Source organism: Magnolia sinica, chromosome 6, assembly GCF_029962835.1.
Source record: "Magnolia sinica isolate HGM2019 chromosome 6, MsV1, whole genome shotgun sequence".
Taxonomy (NCBI): Eukaryota; Viridiplantae; Streptophyta; class Magnoliopsida; order Magnoliales; family Magnoliaceae; genus Magnolia; species Magnolia sinica.
The window spans coordinates 73,414,564-73,441,376 of NC_080578.1; the positions used below are offsets into that span (position 1 = coordinate 73,414,564).

The 26,813-nt window shown below is 41.1% G+C and overlaps 1 pseudogene; it reads right to left on the minus strand.

Annotated features, from left to right (window-relative positions):
• Positions 1-1,532: 1,532 nt before the first annotated feature.
• LOC131249654 (uncharacterized) lies at positions 1,533-21,088 on the minus strand (annotated as a pseudogene).
• Positions 21,089-26,813: the final 5,725 nt, after the last annotated feature.

Sequence of the window (26,813 nt, forward strand, 5' to 3'; positions counted from 1 at the left end):
CCCCTTTTCCACATTACTTCAGGTCTTGACCTTTTACATGCTTTATGTGTGAGGGAAATTATAGGGATCAAATTTTTGACTGATTGAAGTACGGGGGAAGGAAATTTTTCATGACTTACAATGTTAAATTGTATTGATCGATTTTTTCAAGTTCATGATCTGACTCACTAACTTACATTCAATTTTCCAGCTGCCACCCCATATTGAATTACTAGTTGCAGCGATCACACAAATCAATTAACCTGACAGCATATATGGGATCATCCAATCACACAAGGTGAATTGTTTTATCATAGTTGCATGAATTTTGTTTTGGTTTTGTACTGCCACCCCACATTATTTCTTCAAAATGTTAGCAAGTATGAACAGCTAGGAGGCAGGAGCAGGAGCACCAATCAAAAACACAATTCAAAGTGACAGTGGCACCTGCGTAGAAAATTTTGCAGCTGAGGTTGTGCATTCTTATGCTGTTGTGTGCATTCAGATGTGTGGGCGTTGTCCCTTGGAAACAACTACATAGCTCACCAAAGATCGACAGAAGAAACGAGTCCCTTGGAAACAATGGCAATCATTGGCAACAAGGAGATCATTGACATTAACCAAGGTATGTTAGCTGCTTAGACTGGTGTTAAAAAATTAAAAAAAAACTAGGATGCATGTGGGTCACCTTTTCTTTCTTTTTTTTCTTTTTTTTTTTTTAAAAACTTTTTGATAAGAAAGATTTTCTCTATTGCCACGGATTTTCGGTGGATATGATCCCTACAGCTACGAATTTAATCCGTAGTAAAGTTTTAAAGAATACGGTACAAATGGCTATGGTCGCACTGTGTGCTTATCTTTAGCTACGGATTTTATTCGTAGTTTTTTTTATCGACATTCTGGTAGTGTAGCAGAAACTGGAGATTTAGCGGCGTCCAGCACAATCGTCAGTAAAGGTCCTGGCCGCCGGTAAATCCTTCACCGACCGAGACTTTACCGGCTGTTAGCTGACCGCGGGCAAAGGATTTGCCGGCGGGCCAGTTTTCTTGTAATTGTATCTATTTGGTTGTGCATGCGTGGCCCACATGATCAACGGATATATTAGTAAAATTCAAGTAGGGAATTGGGTTTTTGTCAATTTTCAGGTTCCCCAAGCTCATCTGACAAACGGTAGAGATATTTGGCACATTTGCAGCACCCCAAAATTTATAACCATTTAAAAATAGGCAAAATCAACCTTTTTTTAATTATTTTTTTATTTTTAACATTTTCAAGCAACACCACTTGTAAATGTGCACATAACGATTTTTGCTTGATAGGCGAATGCAAATGAAAAATCATCACTTTGATTTACGAATGCAGATGGAAAAAATGATTTTTCAACTCATCCAAGTGGAATTCTTGGTCAAATTACAAGATGAAACATAAGAACATTTCCTCCATTTTCTTTCAGTGAGGAAATGATTAAAACATTCAGTTAACCCATCTTCAATCTGATTATCCATAAGGGAGAGAAGAAGAAGAAGAAGCTATTCATACAAAACTCTTCCCACTTAATTCCCTACTCTCCCAATCCTTAGAAAAGTGGGAAACCTCACAATCTTGGTACTATTTTTAGTATCATCTTCTCCCCATGCACACTTGAAATCCTCCACCACCTCCTCCCTCGACAGCTCAGTTCCCTTCTCACACGTTGTCTGATACGGAGACCCTGATTGTATGTAATTCAAATATGCATCGAAATTCATCACTATCTTTGTCTCGAACTCAAACGGTCCAATGTGGTCTATTCCCTCGACCGGTTTGAATGGGAAGTCCACACTCATATACTCCTCAACCACCTTACAAGCCAAGGCTGAGAAGGATGCTGACTCGGCGTACAAGCGCCAAAAGACGGCGTCGACTGAGTCATTGACTCGTGGCTCAATGTAACACCATACTGCAAGCACTCCATTGGGTCTCTTGAGCACCAATTTCACTTGTTGGTAGAATGTGGGGTGATCAAACCAGTGGAAGGCTTAGGCCATTGTCACTAGATCGACCGTTCTGTGTGGGGCCACATTGCATGCGAGTTCCTCCGCGGACATCATGGGAGGAGTGTGTTGGTAGTGTATGTTGGGGAGCTTGTGTGTGAAGGCGAGCTGTTGGGAGCTGGAGTCGATGGCGATCACATTCTTGTAGATCCCAACTAACTGAAAATAGGAATGATTTAGTTATTGAGGAGCATGGATGGATGCAGTGGTGTAAATATAATGTGCAACCATCAGATCACCATCCCTGAGTGGGCCATTAGAACTTGTGGTCCACGGAGGAAGTGTAACTTTGGATAAGAATGGGTTGGGTCCACTGGCTTCTGGGATGGGTTTGGGCAAGCTAAATGGGTAGTGGGTCGGGCTCGGGTTAGAAAATGTGGCCCTTTTAAGTAAATGGTCAAGCTCAGATGGAACCTTACCCAACCCAACCTAACTAGATAGCTTCTTAAGGGTTGGGCCAGATAATTTGACCCAACTCAATTGAATACCTGAAACAAATTAATAGATGATAAGTATAGATTCATACATGATATATGTATGATTCCACTTATTGATCAATGCAGGCATACCTTTACCCTCATATTCCCTTCTTAAACCTACTTAGATTGGTCGAGCCCAAACTAACTACAATTCAATGGGTCATGTCAGGTTGGGATTGAGAGGGATTTCTCTAAGGTTTGGGCTTGAGAGGGAAGAGAGAAATATTTCAAACTAAAATACCACACTCTTAATTATTTAAATAATAAATAAAACAATTTACACCCTCCAATCAAGTAGATTTAATGTAAAACCTTTGAGACTACAATCCTCTTTATGCTCACAAACTCTCTCCCTCTTTTTTATTTTCTTTTTCTTTTTCATTTTTAAGGTATAGTTTGTCCCTCTCTTGTCTAAATATATTTAATTTTATTTTCCATCAACGGCTGCAATTTATATCTACCTAAACTTCAATGTTCAAATTTTAAGACATTTCAAAAGAAACCGCCCTATGGTGATTTCAGACCATTCTATTGAAATGAAATTGCCCTATTCTACTATGTTGATGGCATGTTTGCATTTTATTCAATTATTTCAAGTTCTCAAAAACAAGATTTTGGAGAAACTTTGATGTAGGGATGGACGTGATGAGGTCAATCACAGTCTTTCTCTGGGCTCCTCACAGATATTCCCTGAATCCACAAGGAGAGATAGAAAAAAAAATCCTAATAAATTTGAAATAAATTGATTGATGAAAAAAATGAATTTATAATCCTTTAAAGTGATATCAAACCCAAGAAGAAGTTTCAGAATAAAACTCCAACTCAAACCCCCTTTAAAAAAAAACGTGACTTACATAAATAGTAAAATTACTATATATAGATAGTCATGATTTTTGCTGTACTTCTTGGTTTTCCGCCAAAATAATAAGTGTCCAATTTGGCCTAGCCATGTTATTCTCCTAATTTTTCAAAGCCATTTTCATGTTGGGCACGACTCCTAAAGTTGAGTTGTAATCGAACTAAAACTTACTATAAATAGTAAAAATGAAATTAAAAAGGATTTTTGACCGTCGATATGATAGAATTTCGTAAATTCGGCAAGCGCAATCCGGCATAGCGGGTTGGGTGGCTAAAGTAGCTTCTCCTGCCCAAAATCATATATGGTATGTCGAATAACTCATTCTAGTTTGCAAGATACACCTGTTTTAGGGTTCTGACGGTCCTGATCACTTCTGCCTCTGATCGGGCCTTCTCTGGTCCATCTTGGACATGAAAGTGTCTGTGACCTGCTCTACATCACTTTAGAAAGGGCACAGGTGATGGGTGTATGTAAACAAATGGAAAATGAAGAGCCAAAATGAAAAATAAAAAATAAAAAAAATCACGGATTCGTAGAAATGAGAAACATAGAAACACCATTTTCTTCTTCATCATTTTTTTTTCTCTTTTAGTAACCACAGTGTCTCTCTCAAGAGGAGACTACGCTGACTAACTGCTTAGAGATTAATGTGGATGGTTCAGCCAGAGGTAATCCGGGTAGTTCAAGTGGGAGTGGAGTTTGTAGGAACAGTAGTGGAGATTTTCTGTATGCCTTTGCCAATGGCTATGGGCTGGGATCTAACACGAAAGTAGAAGCGAGGGCGATGGTTGAAGGGATCTACTTTTGCTTGGAGTGTGTATATTCCAATGTGGTGGTAGAAAGTCGTTTTATAATAGTATTTGAATATTTTAGCAAGGAATTCCCTCCCAAGTGGCGTCTTTGGTATTGGTGGGCCAAGGTTGCTAAATTCAAACGAGAAGCCTACGTGTGTGTGTGTGTGTGTGTAGTATATAGCGCATGTGCCTGGGGAGCAAATATGGTGGCGGATGGTTTGGCTCGCTCTTTTCAGGAGGAGATTTTCTTCTTCTTCTTCTTCTTCTTCTTTGGAGTTGGGTCTCCCTCTAGTTATCAAGGGGAGTTTGTTTCTAGACCATGTGGGGCTGAAAGCCATTAGAGAGAATCTCAGCTTTGGGTAGCTAGTTCTTGCTTTGGTATGGGTTATATGATAGGCAATCCAAGGATTAATTTTTTTTGGGCCTCGGATTTGTTGGGTTTCAGACTGCAGAATCACATAGAAATGGATCTAGGATAGCAATCTAAGAGCACCAAGCAAACATAAGAGAACACAAAGATTTAGCGTGGAAAACCCTTTCGAGAAAAAACTACGGCACAAAGCGACAGATCTTCACTATGAAAGTAGAAATTACAAAGAGAAAAGACTTACCCGATTCAAATAAGCTTGAATCTCACCCTTGTTATACCATTTACAAACCCTAGAACCCTTTTAGAAAGCCTTAGAATCACTTAGAATAATACCTCTCAATCCCGTTTACACCCATATATATAGTTTTAAAAAGAATCCCAAACAAAATCGGTAAGAATCATAAACGAAATCGGAAACAAATCCCGTACTTTTGTAGTTGCGCAAAAAATCTGCACATAATCTATTAAATTTAAGACATCAAATACAACCATCTTCACCATGTCTTCAATCTTCAAACGTATAACTCATTGTCCTCTTCTCTTATCTCTGCCTCGTATCATAGCTTTATCAATACTTCTCGTGCACAAGTCGTCTTTGTTTTACGCCATTGTCAAGCCTAGAGAAGTTGCACAAAACTTGAACTTCTCTGTAGGAACAACCTTGGTGAGCATGTCTGTTGGATTCACGCAGGTGTGAATTTTCTTCAGAGTTATGCCTCCTTCCTCAAGCACCTATTGGATAAAATGGTGATGAATATCAATATGTTTAGTACGAGAGTGATAAACAAAATTTTTAGCCAAATTGATATCGCTCTCGCTATCACAATTAACCGACATGGCCTCCTGCTGAAGTCCCAACTGATTTATCATGCCTCTTAACCAAACACCTTCCTTAAACGCTTCCGTCACTGCCTTATATTCTATTTTGGTCGTAGAAAGTGCCACTACGAACTGAAGCTTCGACATCCAACTAATTTCTCCACTTACTAGTACAAACGAGTATCCTGAAGTTGACTTTCTGGAATCCACACTGCCTGCGTAGTTTAAATCCACATACCCCACTAAATTTTTCCCTGTCTTCTCAAAAGTTAAGACGTAGTATTTTGTACCTCGAATGTATCGAAGTAGCCATTTCACTGCTTCCCAATGTTGTTTGTCGGGGTTTGACATGTATCTGCTCACAACACCAACTGCATGTGAAATATCTGGTTTTGTACAAACTATGACATACATTAAACTGCCAACCACATTTGAATAAGGCACATAAGACATAACCCGTTTTTCCTCATTTGATTTAGGACATTGTTCTGAGGAAAGTTTGAAGTGAGCCACGTGGGGAACGCTCACTGGCTTTGCCTGGTCCATCCCATACTTGATCAGTACCTTTTCAAGGTATTCTTCCTACGATAATTAGAGCCTGCTCCTCTTCCTATCTTTATAAATATCTATGCCAAAAGCCCATTTTACAGCCCCTAAATCTTTCATCTCGAATGTTCCCGATAAACGAGTCTTCAATACGTTGATTTCATACATATCATGATTGGCGATCAACATATCATCAACATACAATACAAGGATAATGAATTTGGCATCACTTAGTGTCTTGTAATAGACACAGTGATCGTATTCACTCTTACTAAATTTCTGACTCAACATGAAAGAATCAAATTTCTTATACCACTGCCTAGGCGACTGTTTCAGGCCGTACAACGACCTTATTAACCTGCAAACATTTTTCTATATCCCTTTAACTTCATAGCCCTCTAGTTGCTTCATGTAGATTTTCTCTTCCAAGTCCCCGTGCAGGAAAGCAGTCTTGACATCCATCTGTTTCAGCTCGAGATTGTATTGGGCAACCAGTACCAACACGAATCTGATGGATACTTGCTTGACCGTTGGCGTGAATATCTCTGTGAAGTGATTCCTTCTCTCTGAGCATACCCCTTCGGTACCAGCCTTGCTTTGTATCTATCATGTTTCCTTTTGAATAACTACTTGTATCTGATCGCTTTTCGACCCACTGGAATCTCCATCAGCTCCCATGTGTGATTTTTGTGCAACGAGTCAAACTCATCATCCATAACCGCCTCCCACTTTTCTACATTAGACTCATCAAGAGTCTCCTGAATAGTTGACGGGTCCCCCTCATCTGTAATGAGGGTATATGCGATATTAGAATCGTTCCTGTATCTTGCAGGTAACTTGCGATTACACAGTGGGTTCCTTCTCACTATGACTGGTCCACCTTCTCCTATACTTCTATCTGTGCATCTGTTTCTATCTGAGTATCATTTGTGTCAATTTAGACGTTTACGATCAACGTTTCTAGTTCCTATTGTTCCTCTTGATCATTCTTGTGGAATATGGAACTTTCATCAAATTTGATGTCACGACTAGTGATAACCTTGCGTGTGACCTTGTCGAATAACCTGTAACCTTTCACACTAATATCATAGCAAAAAAAAATATACTTTTTGGCTCTATGGTACATGAGACTAAGTCTCACAACCAAATATGCGCAAATCTGAGTAGTCTAGCTTATGACCAGTCCATACATCCTTTGGAATTTTATATTTAATTGCCGTAAAAGGAGATCGGTTCACCAAATAGCAAGCCGTGTTAATGGCCTAAGTCCATAAGTTCTTGCCTAATGCATCATTACTTAACATGTATTGAGCCCTCTTCAACACAGTCCAATTCATTCACTCAGCCACAATATTTTGTTCGGACGTGTGGCGCACTGTGTTGTGCCTAATGATCGTCTTTATCTTTGTAATATTCATTAAACTCAGTGGAAATGAATTATCCACCATTGTTGGTCCTTAAAACCTTTATTTTTTGCCTTGACTGTTTTTCCATCATTGCATTCCATTCTTTGAATAGGGTGAAAACTTCGGATTTATGTTTCATGAAGTAAACTCAAACTTTCCTGGAGTAGTCATCAATGAATGAAACAAGTCATGATGACCCCCCAATGGAAACCTCTTACGATGGCCCCCATACGTTAGAGTGCACATAATCAAGCACTCCCTTACATACATGTTTTCCAGTTTTAAAAGATAATCTAAATTGTTTACCATATATACAATGCTCGCATATAGCTAAATCATAATTCTTAAAAGCTGGAATCAAACAACGATTAGATAGTACCTCCATGCCTCGCTCGCTCATGTGGCTCAGACGAGCATGCCACATATGTATAGAAGTGAAATTTGTAACAGCTGCTACTGCTCCACCTGCTAAAGTGCTTCTGATCAACCTGTAAAGTTTTCCGTGCCTTTGCATTCTCATAACCATGAGTGTCCCTTTTGAAACTTTAAGGACACCATCAATACTAGTGAACTTGCACCTTATAGCCACGAGTGCACCAAGAGAAATCAGATTTTTCTTCATATTAAGAGTGTATCTAATATCAGTCAAAGTACACTCCATCCTATCAAACATCTTGATGCTCACAGTACCAATAACCACAACATTACAGGCATTATCATTGCCCATAAAAACTTGTCCACCATCGCATTTCTTGTAACTGGTGATCCAACTCCGATGAGGAGTCATGTGATATGATGCTCATGTGTCAAGGATCCACTCATCTCTAAGATTGTCATGCAAGTGTTCGACCAAAGATAGAACATCACCACTAGTTGTCTTTTCATCAGATGTGACAACATTGGCCTCCTTAGAAGAAGCCTCTGAATTTTCTTTCTTCATTTTAGGATTGGTACGATCTTTTTTCATGTGTCCAGTCATCCCACAATTTCAATACTTTAATTTTCTTTTACCCTTACCTTTGGATTTGGATATAAGTCTTAAAAATCTTATACCTCGCTAAGTATTTCTTTTCCTCGTAAACAGTGCATCGGAAGATGTCCTTATGCCGCGGTTTAGCTTTTTCATGGCCTTCCCTTGAAGGACTGAGATAACAGTGTCAACACTCAGGGTTTTATTTACGGTGCACATTGTGTCCTTAAATAATGCATACGATATCGGAAGAGAATTTAACAACATACATGCTTGTTCCTCATCTTTGATCACTTCCTTCATATCCTTAGTGATTTCTGCCTAAGGTGATACTCAGGTCTTTGTACGAATTTTTTCGAAACGTTATAATCTACCCCCCTTAAAGAAAAATTTCATCCTCGAAATTAGTACCTTTTCGTACTCCTCAAGAATTTGAGGGTAGTTCTTACGGACCTCGGCTTCTGTTTCTCAAGTAGCCTCTTCCTCAATGTGATGCGTACACAGTACCTTTATAAGCGGAATAACTTTACTGCGCAGCACCTGTTCCTTCCTGTCTAGGATACGTGTCGGTCGCAGTACATAAGTAGCATCTTCTCTCAACTGTACTTGCTCCCATTTGATAATGTGGGATGGATCAAGAACATATTTCTTCAGCATCGATATGTGAAATACGTTGTGCACGCCGGCGAGTGGTGTGGGCAAAGCGATGCGGTATGCTACCACACCCACTCGATCTAAAATCTGAAACGGACCAATAAATCGTGGCGTGAGTTTTCCCTTCTTACCAAATCGAAGGACTCCCTTCATTGGGGAAACCCTGAAGAATACATGGTCCCCAATCTCAAATTCTAGCGGTCGTCGCCTCGTATCGGCATAACTCTTCTGTCTGCTCTGTGCTGAAAGAAGTCAACGCTGGATAATGTCGATCTTCTCTGAGGTCGCCTGAACTAAATCTAGGCCAATTAGGCTCTTCTCACTAACTTCTGCCCAACAATGCGGTGCTCGACATGGACGCCTATATAGTGCTTCGTAGGGAGCCATGCCAATGCTCGCTTAAAAGCTATTGTTATAAGTGAAGTCTGCATAAAGAAGACAGTCATCCCAACTATCCTTGAAATCGAGCACACATGCCCACAACATATCCTCTAACACCTAATTGACTCGTTCCGTCTACCCATTCGTCTGTGGGTGGAACGCAATACTAAACTTCAGTTTTACCCCCATTACTTCCTGGATACGAGTCCAGAAGATAAACGTGAATCGCATGTCTCTATCTGACACAATCTCCATAGGCACTCCATGCAGATGTACTATCTCCTTGATGTACAGCCTAGCCAAATCATTTGCTGAGTTTGAAACTCTAATAGGGAGAAAATGAACCGATTTCGTCAATCGGTCCACAATCACCCAAATGGAGTCATGTCTCTTCTTCCTCTTCGGTAAGCCCAAATTGAAATCCATAGAGATGAAATCCCATTTCCATTCAGCTATAGGCATGGGCTGAAGTAATCCTGGAGGTCAATGATGCTCGGATTTGACCTGCTGGCACGTGAGACTACGGGACACATAATCTGCTATGTGGGCCTTCATGTTGTCCCACCAGTATGAATACTCCACATCTCAGTACATCTTTGTACTACTAGGATGCATCGCCATTTTCGAATTGTGAGCAGCTTCGAGAACTTCCTTTCTCAAGTCATGAAGATTTGGGACGCATAAGCGGCCACGATAACGTAAACCCTCATCCAACCCAACTCTCCATTCCGAGTCTTCATCGTCACTAGCTCGTTTTCTCATCTTCGCCAACCATTTATCTTCTCTTTGAGCCACAATGATCCGGTCATCAATAAGTGGCTGTATACGAATATGCGCGATCCTCACGAACGGTTCCTCTACTATAAGCTTCTGTTTTCGAAGTCTCACACAAACTCGACCATATTCTATTCCTTTATCATCAGCGGAGCTACAAATGTTATCGTCTTCTTGCGGCTCAACGCGTCTGCCACAAGGTTGGCCTTACCAGGATGGTAGGAAACCTCAAACTTGAAGTCTTTCAAGGTTTCCATCCATCGTCACTGTCTCATATTCAAGTCTCTGTGTGTGAATATGTATCTGAGGCTCTTGTGGTCGCAAAAGAGCTCGAACTCCTCTCCATAGAGGTAATGTCTCCAGAGCTTTAATTCAAAAATGACGGCTGTCAACTCCACGTCATGCGTAGGGTAGCTCTCCTCGTGTTTCCTCAACTGTCGCGATGCATAGGCAATCACTCTATCCTTTTGCATAAGGACACAACTCAAACTACCACGAGAAACGTTGGTGTAAATGGTATATCTGACCCCCTACTCTAGCAATACTAGCATGGGTGCGGACGTCAACTTGTCCTTCAGTTCATGAAAGACCACTTCTGCCTTCTCATTCCAGGCAAACTTGAGATCTTTCCGCGTGAGCTGAGACAACGGTCTGGCTATCTTGGAAAAGTCTCTAATGAAACGACGATAGTAACCTACCAGGCCAAGGAAACTCCTCACTTCAATAGCCCAACTAGGCTGCTCCCAGTCCTGAACTGCGGTCACCTTAGCAAGGTCCACAGCTATTCCTTCCTTGGACACCACATGTCCCAGGAACTTGACTTCTTCTTTCCAGAAGTTGCACTTCTTGTACTGGGCAAACAACTGGTTCTTCCTGAGCGTATCAAAGACTGCTCGCAGGTGCTCCTCATGATCCTTCCGACTCTTGGAGTATATCAGGATGTCATCTATGAATACGATGACGAATCGGTACAGATACAGATGAAACACCCGGTCCATAAGGTTCATGAACACAGCGGGTGCGTTTGTGAGTCTAAATGACATCATAAGGAACTTGTAGTGCCCAAAACTGATTTTGAATGCTGTCTTCTGCACATCTTCATCCCTGACGCATAACTAGTTATACCCTGACTGTAAGTCGATCTTTGAAAAATACTGTACCCCTTTCGGCTGATCGAACAGATCATTTATCCTAGGCAAAGGATACTTGTTCTTAACTATCACTTAGTTCAACCTGCGATAATCAATACACAATCACAGTTATCCATCCTTCTTCTTCACGAACAACACGGGTGCTCCCCAAGGAGATACACTCGGTCGTATGAAGCCTGCATCCAACAGATCATCGATCTGTCTCCTCAGTTCCTCCATCTCATATGGAAGCATGCGATACTTCGGTAGAGATATAGGTGTCGCACCTGGCGCTAGGTCGATGATAAAATCAATCTCGCGCCAAGGAGGTAGTCCATGTATCGTCCTGAACACATCTGTGAAATCTCAGACTACAAGCGTGCTCCCAAGTGTCGGACCATCAACATGCTCTAGCAAGGTAACATAACAACTAACACGGTAGTACCAACTGACCTGAACTGGAAAAGTAAAGGTTGTGCCCTCAGATCCATGGGCTGTCACTACTCTAGTGTTGCAATTGATCTCTGTCTTCATCTCGGTGAGCCAATCCATACCAAGAATGATGTTATAATGACATAATGGGGCGACCATCAGGTCAACGAGCACTGTTCTGCTCCCTAAGTCTATCGAGCAACCTTTACAAGTCTTGGTGGAGTCTGAGAAGGTCCCTGTGGCGGCAAGGAGTCTCACCCTAACCATAGGAGTAGTTTCTAACACTAGTCAATTGACTGTTGCGCATGATATAATCGAGATAGTGGACCCAGTGTCTACTAACAGAAACACGGGTGTACCTTGGATGTGTGTCATGACTTCGAAAGCCAATGGTGCTGCGGTTGTTGTCTCGAAAGCCTCAGCTGTAAGTGAGTGCACCCGAGCTTGTTGAGGATGATTCGGCTGTGCTACTATAGGTTGTTAAGGCGGCCTAAATCAAGGTGCAGGTGGCCAATAAGATGATTGTGCAGGTGGTGCCGATCGTAGAGGAGGGGCTGAAAAGGCCTGAGGTAATTGCCAATTGATCTTTTAAGGCGGCGCAAAGTCATTGTCCCTTATCCCAGTAAGTGTCGGTATGGCCCAAACTCTTGCAGTAGGTGCACCACATATCTGATTGCCTAGGCTGTGTCGGTGGAGCCATGAGCCTAGGAGGCGAATCTGGACGTGGCCTCTTGCCGAGGAACGATCTACTCTGCAAATCAGGTCAAGGCCTAGGACCTATAGGCACATGTGTACGGGCCAGTCTATCCCCATCCTGCTCAGCTCACAGAGACATGTTCACTAGCTCAGCATAGTTGTGAATGCTAGTACAACACATCTTCGTATGTATCTCAGGCCACAGACCCTCAGAAAATCGCCACATTCGCATCAGCTCGTCTATTAATATCAAGGGAGCGTATCTGGCCAGCTACGTGAACCTATTCTCATACTCGGCCACAGTCATTCCTCCCTGACAGAGGTGAAGGAATTCACCCTCCTCGTTACGGTAGGTGAGGGGGAAATACTTTCCGTGGAAGCGGGTCTCAAAAGCATCCCATGTCCACACATACCCCTCGGGAACGTTCCGAAGGATGCTGTCCCACCAGAGACTGGCTTACTTCTCAAATATATATGTGACTAACTCAACCTGCTTTGCCTCAGTGCAGTGCAGTGGCTTCAACATCTTAGAGATGAAGTCAAGCCAATATTCGGCCTCCTTGGGTTTGTGAGTACCTTCAAAAGTGGGAGGTCGGAAGCGCTATAATCGCTCAAATAAGCCGCTGGCATTCAGGTTTCCAGCAGGATGCATAGGTGGTGCAGGCGGAACCACATTCATGTTCTGGACAAGGGCCCCAGCGATGGTGGTCCAAATCTTCTGCTGCTGTTGTATAAGGAGCATCATCTGCTCCAACCTATCAGGAGGAGGAGCCGCCTAAGGCATGTGTGGCGCCGATGAAGACACAGTTCTGTTCTGGAATCGGTGGTGCAAAAGGCGTCAGCCCATTTGTGGGGCCAGTGGCCGGCTGAGAATCCGGCATAGTCTCACTACTCGGGCCCAAACTCGGGTCCGTATGGCTATCGCTTAGGGGAGGTGCCCCGTCACTCGATTCGCCAAGTGTAAGACGTGCTGTACTCCGAGTGGCCTTAGGTGGCATTCCCTATATACAACATAGGGTGCAACATGTGTGAGATTCAGCATAAGAACTCACACTCATCCAAACATCATTTACATTCCAAATCAAAAGAAGCTTTGTGCATTTCATTTAACCAAAATCATCACAATACATGAGATGTAGTCATACATGGATCATGACAGAAGATGCATATGAGCTAATCTAAACAAAGTTTTTAAACACTAAAACATACCAACCAGTCTACCATACTACTAAGCCTATCAAGGCTATAACATAAAAAATAAGAAAACAAAGAAAACTCAAAGACGACTACAACATATGACTAGTTGTCCGACTCTGGTAATGGAGGAGGAGCACCCTTGTCCTGCAGACACCACCGGAGAGCCTTCAAGGTGCGAGACACCTCAAATTTCTATTTCATGTAGGCCCTATTCTCTTCAAGTTCAGCCCAGGTCTCTCTGACCTCCTATCGCAGGGCGACTTGGCCCTCCTCAATCTGAGCCAAGCGGCCATCTAAAGCAGCCCGATTATGGTGGCGCTTATGTGTAGCAAGAGGAGAGCCCCCATCAGAGTCTTGGGCCTCCTCTTTTCCTCTTTCTGCTCTCCCTCTTCCTCACTTCCTTCCTCTATTTCCTTTCCGTCCTCTTCTTCATCACTTTCTTCCTCTTCACTTCCTGTCTCATCCCCACTCTCATTGAGTCGGGCTTGACGTTGTCGAGGGCTAATTCCCATGTTGTTGAGCGTAGTGTCATTAATGTAGTGGATCGGCACAAGCTCTGTGTCAAGTCGGTAACCGAACTCTCGAGCAAGCTTGCATATGAGTCGGCCAAATGGGAGTGAAATATCTCCCTAACAAAGCGTGCGGTCTGTACTATTTGTAGCAGGACAAATGTAGGCAGGCATAACTTGTCTCCCTACCCAGCTCTGTATAGGAAGTCCACCATCAAACACGTGCATTCGGAGCGATTGCTCTACCTAGGATACACATTGTGTGTGAATATATGGTAGAATAGGCGGAAGTCATGAGTCATCTTGGTCATTGGGAGGTAGTTGCCTCGATTCCAGTGGATCAGTCAGCCCCAAAGAAATTGCGTACGACGATCTCTTTCACGTACACTCTTGAGATTCTTCTCGCTAGCATGAACCTCACCACGCTCCATCCCCATAATTCGAGCTATTACACCAACATCAACCATGGCTTCCCTCCTTCCCACGGGAATAGTGAACTGTAGAGGCTCCAACAATGGGTCTCGTATGTGGGCGTAGAAGGCTCGGACAGTGCTCTCACACGCACATGACTTGCCTTCAAATATGGGACATCATCCAGCGTCTAACAAGAGGTACATCACTGGATATAGCCCAAATAGCTTTTCATCCACGTATACTTCACAGAGAACTCTACGACCCTGGAACCTACCATGTGCAACGCCCGGTGGTAGGGCCCTTTTGAGCAGAATTTGGGGATCGAGATCCCGCTTCATCCTCTACTCTCGTGTGGTGCTTGTACTTGCTTCAGCGCCCAATTTCTTCCTTAGATGAGTTGGGCGGCTAGGCCGAGCTTCATCTATGAAAGCCCTCTTCTTTCCCATGAGGAAAAGAAGTGTGGAGAGAGAGAAGATCGCAACCACTAGCTCAAAAAGAGCCATGAAAGTCGAAAAAGCTTGGGAATAGGGTGGATTGTGAGGCTTGTGTTATGAGACACAGAGGAGTAGGCATTGTACTCAAATAGGTAGGAAATAGGGAAAATGGGGAGTTATATGAGATGGGTTTGAGGAATATGATGGAGGATGGGTATGTAATGAAGAAGAAGAAGAAGATATGAGAATGGTAGGGAGATTTGAGAAGAAAAGTGAGATTTTTGAGAGATTTTGAAGGGTGTAGAAGCTAGGTGGGGGTTGAAAGGAAGCAAAAAGGGAATAAGAGACGGTCCCACATGATTTCGTGGCCCCCACACGAGTGCACATGGTCGGCTCACCGCGGCCCATTGGACCTGGACCCTTGGGCGATGGCTCACCCCGGGGGCGATGCATCCCCCTCCCAGGGTGCCGAAAATGCACGGGGGCCACTTTGGTTCACCCCGATTTGTGCCATTTGGGCCCCTGTGTCCATTTGAGACGTTTTCAAAGTCCATCTCGCGCATATTCATACGTTCCGGTCACTTGAGTGTGTAATACGCTGAATTATCGTCTAAACTCATCGATTGACGGTCTAGAGAGGAATTGAGATCATCTCACATGTCACAGATGCATACGGGTCTTGTTTTAATGGTCAGTTTCACCCGTCGGTGAAACTTGGAATCCTACATTCGTTTCTACATTTTAATGCTCCCTCCTAAGTCAAAGTACGTCAGTGTGCGTCGTGTTACCACAACCCAGGTCCAATTTAATCCAAATCATGCTCTGATACCAACTTACGCCTCAAAAATCGGGGGTCGAGCAAAGGCTCAACTCCCGAGATCCATCGTATCACTTATGCAACATAAATAATGATGATTAAATGTTGTCCATATTAGCACAATAAACATAAATGGGAGTACACTAAATCAGCATATCATACTCAAAAGATGATTGAATTAAGCAAGCGGAAGACTGTGATAGATATATAAGTATATAAGTGGTTATAAACCCCCAAAGTATGATCATGCACCAGGCTGAATATATACATGTTTGTTCCAAAATATACAAAATAACAAAGCGTAATGTCCAGCTAATTCGTATCCCTGTAATCCCGTTGATCAGTACATGGTCTACATAGACCCGCCTGATAGCTGCATATAGGAGAACTCCTCATCGTCGTAAAAGTCAGGCTCCGCTCCGTAAGCATCGCTATCGTCTGCAACTAAAACAGAGTCTGGTTGGTGTTTTAAAACACCGTCCTAGAGTGGGAGTGAGTGATCAACTCAGTGGTACTATATGGCAAAGGTTAACATGTTATCAATTCAATCAAGCAGTAATGATAAAGCAGTACATCACTCATGTCCTAAGTATTCTTATTAATGTAGGAATGATATGCTATAATGATGCATGCCCTCGCCTGCACTCCCTCAGCGACACCATCTTACGGTCGCACATGCTACTCCCACTGTGCTCTTCCATGCCAAAGGCACATGCAATGCGGTGCATGGTTGTGTTAGCCGAGTTCTTGATTAGGCTTATTCATACAGTAGATTCAGGAAGCTAACGTACCTCCCTTTATATCATTTACCCAAACGATGATCCATCTAGGGTCGTCAATGCTAGTTAATCACATACGATAGGCAAGTTATAGGGCAACATCACCCTTAATTTAAAAGCAGTGGATAGGCAAGTTTAGGTCGCTACGGGAGGCTCGTCACCTAGCGTAGGCCTAGTTTATACTCGAGGTCATTAATGGAAGGCTCGTCACCTTAATGTAGGCCGACAGCTTGAATACAGTGTCTTATACACTACCATATTCGGCTAATGAGTTTGGATTGCTCATTGGTCACTACGGGGAGGCTCGTCACCCCAGCGTAGGCCGACATCTCAACCATGGTGTCCCATACACCACCATGTCCGGCTCATGTGTCTTAGCGGATTGTGGTACCAAGGTTGAAACGGGCTTTTCATTGGTAAGTGGTACCTTAGATTCAAGCAGTGGCGTCCATACATGGTAAACACACATTAGGTCAATCGGGTTACTTGACAAGTTCGATTGTTACTAGCGCACGCTAAATTAATCGACATGAAGTGCATACGCACTCCTCGTGGTCTAACCACTGTCGATAATCACCATACGACTCGGATGCATCGAACGTGTTCGTTGTAGCGAAACTAACTTGGTCACTCGATCGGAAACTGTTACCGATTGCCTGGACTACGTATTAGTCCCAATCACGATCAAATACAATATGCATTCATATGTGATAATCAAAATAGTCTTTAACAACCAATTCAAATATAAATCTCATTGAGCATTTTAACACACATAATGAGCATGTTATCATTCATATATATTTCATCCATAAGTCATGTAGTAGCTAGGTAGGTTACATGAAGAAAGCTATAATTATAGATAAGGCAATTAAGAATCCTATCTCAACACCCTTATTAAATGAAATACATTAAACAATTTCTCATTCAGGCATTTTATCAAACATTTAGACTACTCATTACTACATACATGAAGTAAATCAGTTATAACATATATTAGGGCAAACCCTTTCTCAAAGGAGTTGTCATACATGCAACAATCATGTATTCTCAAATAATAATCATGGCAAGCATGAATCATAATTCCATATTCATTCAAAATTTCAACAAACACATGGAATAATGCATTTAGTGTACAGCCTAGTTTACACATATATGATATATCGAAAATGTCGTAACCAAGATCATATGGCAGCAATCAATTCAGACATAAATCATTGCTGACATTGAAGGCCTTAAAAACCATAACCTAAACGTTTATAGTCCGCACCTTTCGTCAGTACGCTCGTTACGAACTCGGTTCGTACACCACGTCCTTGTCTACGGCACAACGGCTACCTAAACATTGAAATAGGTTAGCTATTTCACCGATTTCTCTATTTGGACTCCTAAGACAGATTAGGGTTAGGATTTCTTACCCAAAAACGGAGTTGGATTTGACGGTGTAGCGACACGGGAGAGGCGATTCGGTATGTGGAGTAGTGGGAGTGAATCCCAGCAATAATCCACAGATCTCTCACACTTCTCCTCACTCTTTTCTTTCTTCTCTCTCCTAGGGTCAAGAAAATTCGTATAAAATGAGAGAGGGGTCGGTTAAGGCCCTTATATAGGCCCAGAAGTGATGTCAATGGCCCCAGGGCCATGGTATACTTAGGTTATAGCCAAAAGTCGTCTGTTTTGGGCCAATGGATCTTATCTGGAGGTCCATTACTCGCATACGATCTGAAGAAAGTTCTCTGACAATGGATCTATGCCAAGTTAAGGTTTCGGTCCTATCAGATTAGTGGTTCGATCGTGGAGGACCCGTTGCAGTTCAACGGTCACCGTCACTTGATCAGGGCCACAAGTATACCAATGGTTGCAGGGAAATTTCTCTGATCTAAGGGTGTAGTTGGGTCAGAATCTGACGGTCTGACACCTTAAATTTAGCCTGCAAGCGAATGATCCAATTCACTTAAGTTTGAGTTTATTTTATAAAGATATTCGTGTTTCTCACACACTTTGCTCCAGACTCAAATTGCGCGTTTTTGGATACTATTTGGACTTGATTCCCGCAATGGTTGTCAAGCCCAGTAAGGCAGTCATAACCATATACTTTCGCGGTAATCGGACTTTCGACGCGCGGTTCAGGTACGATACTGAGTTTCAATGTACTCCCGAGAGAAACTGAGTTTTGAGATTGATCGTAAGTTTCTAGGTAATGTTAGGTTGGCGATTCTATTAGTTTTGAGTCTCGTGGTTCGTATAGATAATGGTTCAAGATAATTTCCCAATTAATTTAACTTAGTACTTAACTAATTTTCGTCTAATTTCTAAAGAATTCAATCTTTAGTGATTTCTGCTTGAGGTGATACTTAGGTCTTTATACAGATTTTTTCGAGACGTTACAATTACTATCAAAAGTATCTCATTCTTCATCTTTTATAGTCAATTTTTGCTCCTTAAGAGCCTTAGTTTCGCCTTAGTTAATAAACTAATTATCTTAATCTTCCATAATTCAAAATTATTTTTGTCCGAGTACTTCTCAATATCAAACTTTGTGTTTCCCATTGATGTTGATCCTTCAGATCCAGATTTGTGCCCCAACGATAGCTCTGATACCACTTGTTGGGTTTTAGACTGCAGAATCACACAGATGGATCTAAGATAGCAATCCAAGAGCACAAGCAAACACAAGAGAACACAATGATTTAACATGGAAAACCCTTTCGGGAAAAATCATGACACAAAGCGACAGACCTTCACTATAAAAGCATAAATTACAAAGAAAAAAGACTCACCCGATTCAAACAAGCTTGAATCTCACCTTTGCTACACTATTTGCAAACCCTAGAACCATTTTATAAAGCCTTAGAATCCCTTAGAATAATATCTCCCAATTCCGTTTACACCTATATATATAGTTTTAGAAAGAATCGCAAACAAATCCCGCACTTTCGTAGTTACGCAAAAAGTCTGTGCATAATCTAATTAGATTTAAGACATCAAATACAACATGATATGACTGAATGTAAGGTTGGTATAGAGCCGGTTTCTTTTAATAATTTCTTTTTTTTAAGGACTACTCAAGGAGTGGTACTCTACCTACTGGTCACACGCTTTGTGTAGATCAATGCCTATATGATACCCATCCTTGCTTTATTTTTTTGGGATTTTGAGATCGAACATATTAAGAGCAAGGTCCACATCTTGAACGACTTGGATCTTAATATAATTCCAACAGTTGCATGCTTTCTCCACAAGCACATGTCGCAACTCACTGCTAGTTTTGTGCAATTATATTGAGACATCAAAATGAAAATGATAGTGGAGAAATTTAGGAATGGCCATGTTCCTACTTGCACATGCTAGATGAAATAAAATTAAAAATAAATAAATAACACAGAGAGAAGAAATCAACAAAGGAAACACCACCCATGAGCTCTTATCCACCTAGCAGATAACTTTCAATCTTTTTTAAGTATATAGTGCATCCAACCCGTCCAATAGGTTGGTCCTATCACGTGCATCATCTTGTTAAAAATAAAATAAAAAATAAAAAACAATTAACTATATCCAGCCACACATGTTTTATTATTTATGTATTTGTTTTCTATAATGTGGCCCAGATGATAAGTCTATATATAGACCTGATCATTGCACCATGTCATCAACATGGTAGGAGAAAACTGTTGAAAGGGTTGAATGTCACGTGAACTTGATAGATTGGAATTGGAAATTATTAACTTGAGACCTTCTAAGCAGATAGAGAAATTATAGAGAGAATGTACGGATACAGCGGCCTGGCCGTTAACGGTACCGACGTCCCATGCAAGCTCGTGGTGAGGGGTCTTGGATGCAATGAATTAGAAAAGATGTGTCGGGTAACTGGGCCGAGTTTCTGCATACTCTTCTGCCTTTTTATTGAACAGATCAGCTATCTCTTTCTCTACTTGGATCCCATCCCGCGCATTTTATAAACAGACATGAGCCGTTGAATGACATGTTACGTCTCCCTTTGACGCAAGCCATAACGCTAGTTACCGAAGACAGAAATGAGCCGCCCTAGGGAAAACGGATTGGCTGGTGGTCAGTGCTCTGTGGGCCCATCATGATGTATTTGTTTCATCCATTCCGATTATCTATTTTTACAGATCATTTTAGGGCTTTATCCCAAAAAATGAGAGGGATATAAATCTCAGGTGGATCACACCACCCACCATTAAAATCCTCCTAAGGCCCACTGTACTGTTTATTTGACATCCAATATGTTGATTAAGTCATATAGACCCAGACGAAGGGGAAAAAAAAATAAAATCAGCTTAATCCAAAACTTTTATAGCCCCAAAAAGTTTTTAATGGTCAACACTGTTTCCAGTAGCGTAGTCCACTTGAGATTGGGATATACCTCATTTTTTGTTTCATAGCATAAAATGATCTATAAAAATAGATGAACGGCATGGATGAAACACATACATCATTGTGGGGCCCACAAAGCACCGACCAGCAGCCATTGGCTGTTCGCAGGGGAGTAGCCAATCCGTTTCCGCCTTACCTGCCGGATGCGGATTGAATACTGACAACTGAAAGTAGCTGAGGTGGCTACTGGAAGGTATTATGTGAGCCTCAACATGATGCATGTTTTTCATCTATGCTGTCCATATATTTTTCTAGATCATTTTATAGAATGAGCTAAAAACTGAGGCAGATCCAAATATCAAGTGGACCACACCACAGGAAAACAGTGTCGATTTAGCCCCACCATTAAAAACTTCATGGGCCCACTGTAATGTTTGTTTTCCTTCCATCCAACCTGTTGATTGTGTCACACAGATCTGTGTGAAGGTAAAACAAAAATATCATCTTTATTAAAAACTTTTGTGGCCCTCAAGAAATTCTCAATGGTGGCCGTTCAATCACTGCTGTTTTATGTAGAGTGGTCTACATGAAACGTTGATCTCTCTCATTTTAGGTCTTGTGCCCTAAAATGATATGGAAAATGGATGGACAGTATGGATAGAAAACATAAATCATAGTGGGCCCACAGAGCACCTTCCACCTTACAGGGTGGAATTTCATTACATCTACTCCATCCATCGGGTACTATGACTTTTTTAAACCCTTAATCCTTTAAGTACTGATGCCAAAAAAGAAGCCCATCAAATGCCAAGTGAACCACACCATATGAAACAATGGAAGATTGAATGCCTACCTCTTCGAGCTACGGATGCTTTGGATCAAGCTGATATTTATTTTTTACCTTCATCCTTATGAACAGGTTAAATGTCAAATAAACATCACAGCCGGCTGTACAGGAATGTTTCAACAGTGGCTGCTGTCATTGTCACCACTGCTTTATATGATGTGGTATACTTGAGCCTCCGGTCTGCTTCCTTTTTAGGCTCATATCTAAAAAGATCTTTCAAAATGGATGTACAGCTTAGATAAAACGCATACACCACGGTGGGCCACACTGAGCCCCTGACAGGACTGTCCGCCCCTAACTAGGTCCTGGTGGCTGGTGGTAATAGAACCCAACCCATGGTCCTTAATCCCCATATCTTAGTAATCAGGTATGTCAAACCAAAGGAAAAAAGTTGGGATGAAATGCCCGCTATATATTAGTTTTGTTAGGACCCAACGGTACAATCCATTCATTTGATGCGTCTAATAAAAGCATTACTAAAAAATTAGTCTCCTAAAACTAACAGAGGCCTAAAAAATTAGTCTACAACCTGGGTCCTTACTCTTACCCGGGTGGTAGACTCCCAAGAGTTTCAACACCGGGTCAAGGGTTCGAGTACCCACCAGTGGTGAAATCCCACGGCGTGCGTGTGTGGGGTGCGTGTGCGTGTGTAAAAAAAAAAGAAAAAAAAAGAGGAGAGCATTAATAACACATTAGTGAGTATTACCCTCGGGGTAAGTGTGCATGTGTAAAAAAAAAAAAAAAAAAACGGGAGCATTAATAACACATTAGTGAGTATTACCCTCACTGTATGGGGCTCATGAAATTGCAGTATGTGTAAGTTGTCCATCCATTTTTCCATATCTCATTTTAAGACTTGATACCAAAATTTAAGGATATCAAAATCTCATATGGACCCACCACTGAAAACTGTTGTGATTGACCATTAAAAGCTTATCGTTGGCCATAAAAGTTCTGGATCAATTTGATTATTTTTTTTCTTCCATTCACCCAGGTCTGTTTGACCTTATTGACCTTATCAACAGGTTGGATAGAAAATAAAATTTACTTTGGGCCCTGGGTTGTTTTTAATGATGGGCAATCAATATTCACCACCGTTTCCTGTGGTGTGATCCACCTGAGATTTAAATCTGTTTAATTTTTGTAACTGCATTAGAAAATGAGCTGGAAAAATTAAACAAGTAGACAACACATATATATATTGAGATAGCCACCAAGTGTTGAATCATGGTGATTTTTCAGATCAAGGCATAACAAGCAGTGGTGTATCATAATGTACAGAGTGATTTTTAATTTTTAATTTTTATATTCCTTGTAGTGAAGTCTTTTCTAGGAAGTTAGTAAAAGTATACCCAAGCAGTACCTTGCCACCCAAGTAATTTTTTTTATTTAATAGGCATACGCAGGCTATTTATTGAAATTGTGTACGGTGGGGGTCACAAGATGTAAGTGAAAGTTGGGCGAATCTAAGAAATAATGGACATGTTCTATAGGGTAATTATGACTAAATAATTTTTTTGACTTTTAAACATAATTACTTACTTAAACTAATATGCAGATTAAAGTAAGACAATTAACTCTAACGCTTCTAAGCCAATCGATGGTTCAATCAAATATACTACAAAAGATATACTAATAAAACAACTAGTATTTATACACGATAGTGTATATGTATATGAAGGATGTGCTACCTGTCAATTCCTAGCATTCATCTAATCATGCATACATAAAATTAAACATTCAATCATATAAGCATAATTAAACAAGTGCTCTAAAGACAATCCAAATGGGGTTAGGGTCCAACTGAATGGCTAGCGGGATTGCTTGACGTATCTACATAAAACCTTACCCCAAATGGGTTGACCGTTACTACGAGTTCCTCAAAGGGTTTAGGTTCCTCGAATTCAACATTTTCTCTAAAGAATGGAAAACCTCCACGATCGAGCACATCGATTGCTTCACCATGCAATGTGGTGAGGCGTCCCATAATGATCTTCTGAAACTCAAGCTATTCAAGAACTCATTGACATGAACATCATTTACATGGTACATAAACATCCCATCCAACTCAATCCAAACCTAGAACAAGATGGAAGTGAGGTTTCACTTGTAGTTTCCCCAAACTGAGCTTAAGGTGACCATGGCTGACTTGTCCAAGCTGTGACATATGCGAGTAAAGAGGGCTAAGCAATTCATTGCCTAGTTCAAAGGCAATAAAAATCATTGTCTAATGGTCCTTCATGAGGCCAAGTTCACCAGACTTGCCCTAAAAGGCATGGACTCCTAGCTTCATAAGAAGTTTAAAGGCATGTACATCATAGATCTATTCGAGTTATTAACCAGGGCCACCAAGTACGAACAAATCCCCCGAGAGGAGAAACAATAAATGAGTGCATCCCGAGGCACATTTTATCGTAACCCGAACTATGAGCTGGTCATCACAGAGGTAGTTCCCGCATGGCTGGGCAAAGACCATGACGTCTGTTATGAGGCAGTCATAGCTGAGATTGTTGGCACATGTTCATATGAATGCTTAGCCTTACAGGTCGAGATAAAGGCATTGACTGGTGTCAATCCTAAAAAGAGTGCCTCCGAATCGGTAAAGTAGTACTCTTTCGACATCTTTAAGGTCGAGAAAATCTTTGACATCCTCATAGAAGTCAAATTCATCAGACTCCCTGACTACCAGAAGATTTCATCGACCGAGGAACTAAAACAAGGGATTTACTATAAATGGCATGATAATTCTCCTCAAGTTTCCCACCAAGGAGACCATGGGGGTCAACCAAGATCATTTCCCAAAGATATCTCCATCAATATCGTCATGGCCGAAGTCAAGATTGTTACTGCACTGATTTGTGTATCTCATAAGTCCTTGTGTCATGCAGTCGGTTGAGCCTTTAGAAGTTGAAGACCTAAGACATAAAAGAATAAGAGCATCAAGGAGTAAAGAACATGTAAATGAAGTGCTTTGGTGACCCTAACCCATGAACCTCTAGATAATCTTGGCTTAATAGGTAAATCTTATTGATCATCCCTTAACCTTAAAAACCTAATTGAAACATGATAAGTAAGGCTAGAAGAGATGTGAAGATGCTGTGAAAACATACGTCCAAAACTTCAGACTTCGAGTGGTGCTTGATCCCATCGAGCAGACCTCGAGAGGTCTTCGTCGGCATTGAAGATTCACTCGATGACATCGAATAAGAAGTCAAATATGTCCAGCAAGAATTGATCATTTTATCTAATTTTCTTAATGGCATCGAATGGTCAAATCGATGGCTTCGAATAGGTAAGTTAGATATGTTCAACAAAAATTAATCATTTTTTCTAACTTACTCGATGGCATTGAAGTACCCTTCGATAACATCGAAGCCTTATTCAATGGCATTAAAGCCTTGCTCGATCCCATCGACAGAGCTGTTATTTGTCCATTTTTTGACCATTAAAACTCGAACTTCTTATAAAGGGCATTCGGTTCTTGGGTATGTAGATGGATTTTTAGTGTAATAGAAGCTTAAGTGATTCCATAATCATATCCCTCATCCTAAGCCTCTAAACCAATTAGTTTTAAGTCATCTTCCTTGATACTAACACTCTAATGAAGATTTCAACCTCCACCTTGAAGCTGTGCTTGAACTCCTCCATTTTTTAGAGTTTAAACTCAACTTCTATATGCATACCCTTGTCTAAACCCTCTAGAAGACCCATTTAGGTGAATCCCTTAGGAATTACAACTTCCCATTAATTGGAGATTTATCAACCTCCCATCACTTTGATCACCTCATCGGAGTAGGATATGCAAGGTGTTTGATCTTGGAACTGAAGCCTTAGCAAAACATCGGCATCATGATCAGGGAAATAAAGGAAAAGTGATTGAAGTAAGGGAGTGCATCAATCAAGCTACCCAAGAAGACGCTACAAAATAGGCTCAATGTGACAAATAAGTTATCAAGTGTAAAAGTCCATATACTCTCTTTCCTTGTGTAGGATTGAGGGTAAGAGTTTGTGACCCAAACACGACTAGGTTTTTTTTATAGGACCTTGGCTCTTGTGTAGGGCCTAAACCTAGGTTCTTGTGTAGGACATTAGCTCTAGTGTAGGGACTAAATTCAGGTTCATGTGTAGGACATTAGCTCTTGTGTAAGGCCTATATCAAATCATTATGTAAGCCACGGGACATGGGTGTGTTCGTGTTAGTATTTATGGGAGCCTCTGGTTGGAGTAAACATAGGTCCTTGGACTAAGACCGAGGTTGTTGGTTAACATAAGAAAAGCCAACTAAAGTCTCTTAAGGGAGCCTTTGACGAGAGTGTATGTTAGTAGGTTCTTGTATAGGACTGAGCTTCATGTCAAGCCTATAGAAAACTATACAAAGTCTCTTATGGGAGTCGGTCCTTATGTAAGAATGTAAAGGTTAGAGGTTAACTTGATTTAAAACTTCTGATAGTGAAATCTAATACACTCATGGATTGAGTGCATCTGTCGAGAGTGGAGTAGGGAAACTGAACACTATACGTGCTTGTATTTAAGATAGTATTTGCGTACTTATTTAATTATGCTTATGTGATTGAATGTTTAACTATATGTACGCATGATTAGATGGATGCTAGGAATCGATAGTTAGCACATCCCATACACACATATACATTATCATGTTTTATAGACTAGTTGCTTGATTGGCATATCATTTGTACTTTTTGTGATCGGACTCTCTATTAGCTTGAAAGTCTTAGAGTTAATTAACTTAGCTTAACTTACATATTAACTTAAGTAGGCAATTGTGGTTTAAAAGATAAAAATTTTAATAGGTCATAATTACCCTCATCTAGGACATAGCCTTCATTCCTTAGCTCCGTCAAGCTTCTGCACGCGTAACTATGGTAATCTCATTACACTACAGGTAAATTTTCAATTTATCCTTTTTAAGCATATATTCATTTTTGGTTCTCAAATTACCTTACATGCAGAAAATGTATGTTAATATATCAATTAAGCACTTAAATTCATTGAAAACTAGTGCAATTGAGATAAGAAATATGCAATATTTGAGTCTCAACAATTGAGTACACAACATTGGCTTGTTGGTTATTAAAGGTAAAAGAAGACCATGAGTTTGAAGGCTCGACGTACTCGTCTAAAGATAGGAGACCCGTGAG